Genomic DNA, 1,407 nt, shown 5'->3' with positions numbered 1-1,407 from the left:
CAGCAGCTGCCGCTCCCCCTGTGCTATCAGCAAACAGCTACTGGGGCCGGGAAAGCTCAGCCGAGGCCCCCAGGCCGCAGCCACAGCCTGTGGCCCAGCACCCACCACGGCCCTTTGGGGTCCCAGGCCACCCCATTTGGCGGCTGCTGGCTGAGAGCACAGCTGGTGCGCCGCCTGGTTCCTGGCTGGAATGGGGCTCCGTGTGTAGCCCACAGCAGCTGGGAGGGGAGTGAGAGGGGAGGCAGTGCCCCCGCCGCCCCCCGCCCCGCTGGCCTGCAGGGCTGCTCTGGTTGAGTCACCTGGCAAAAGCACTCAGCTTTTGACACCATCCAGAAAATGAAAATGTCCCAGGCGTCTAATCCTTCCCTTCCTTTTGGCAACTTAAGCCGCCCTGAAACATAACCAAGGCAGCGAGCGAGCAGGGTGAGCCTCCACGCGGGGGTGGCGCCCCCTGAAACGCCCGCCTCAGGGACCTGGGAAGCAAAGCCAGGCCTGGAGACAGACCCAGGCTCAGCAGGGATGGGGTGACCCCGACCCCCCCAGCCCCCACCACAATGTGCCTCCAAACCAGCCAGCCTGAGGGGCACCCTGCGAACCCTGACTTTATTCCCAACCAGGGCTGCTGCCTTCCCTCATCTCCCTGCCACCCCGCCCCCCCGCCAAAAAAAGATCTGAAATGGTCTTTGACTGAAGCGAGATTAATCCTCGCTCCTGACAGTGTCCTTGGGCATGTGTTTTTATAACCTCCCTTTCAAATGAGAACCATTTGTCGCAGAGAAGCCGGGGCGGCCCGGCCCCACGGCGGGGCAGACATCACTGGCACCTGATTGAATGTCAAGGACAGTGCGAGGGGCCAGGGCCGAGGCGAGAGCCGGATGTAGGCAGCGATAACCTGTCTTTTCCTGGTCGCTGCTTGGTCCTCAGCTCCAGCCAGTGGTGTAAGCTGGAAGATCCTGACTCCAACCCTGATTCCCCCTACACCAGCCGTACGCCTGGGACCGCTGACTCTGCCTCTCTGAGCCTCACTTTCCTCATCTGTAAAATGGGAGCGATGGTGGCCCTACGCCAGGTGATGGGCCGGCCCAGTGCCTGGAAGACAGTAGACCCTGCATGTTTAATGGGGGCTTTTAAACACAGTCTCGGCTCCCTTGGAACTCCTGGTCGAAGGGCAAAGTAGCCCTGGCTGGGGCCCTCCGGACAGCTGCAAATGTCCATCCTGAACGCGGCCCTGTCCCCCCTCCCAGGTCACCCCTCGGGGAGAGGCTGTCCCTGCTCAGAACTTGAGTTGCTGGCGCTTTCATATGGAGAGGGCTGAGTTGAGTTTATAGGCCTACAAGGCAGTTTCTTTAATTAACTTGGAGCCCTCTGTCGGTGGCCTCTCCCCCAGCACAATCCCCCCCACCCCCC

Source organism: Myotis davidii, unplaced genomic scaffold, assembly GCF_000327345.1.
Source record: "Myotis davidii unplaced genomic scaffold, ASM32734v1 scaffold142, whole genome shotgun sequence".
Taxonomy (NCBI): domain Eukaryota; kingdom Metazoa; phylum Chordata; class Mammalia; order Chiroptera; family Vespertilionidae; genus Myotis; species Myotis davidii.
Note: the sequence above shows the minus strand (reverse complement) of the source record.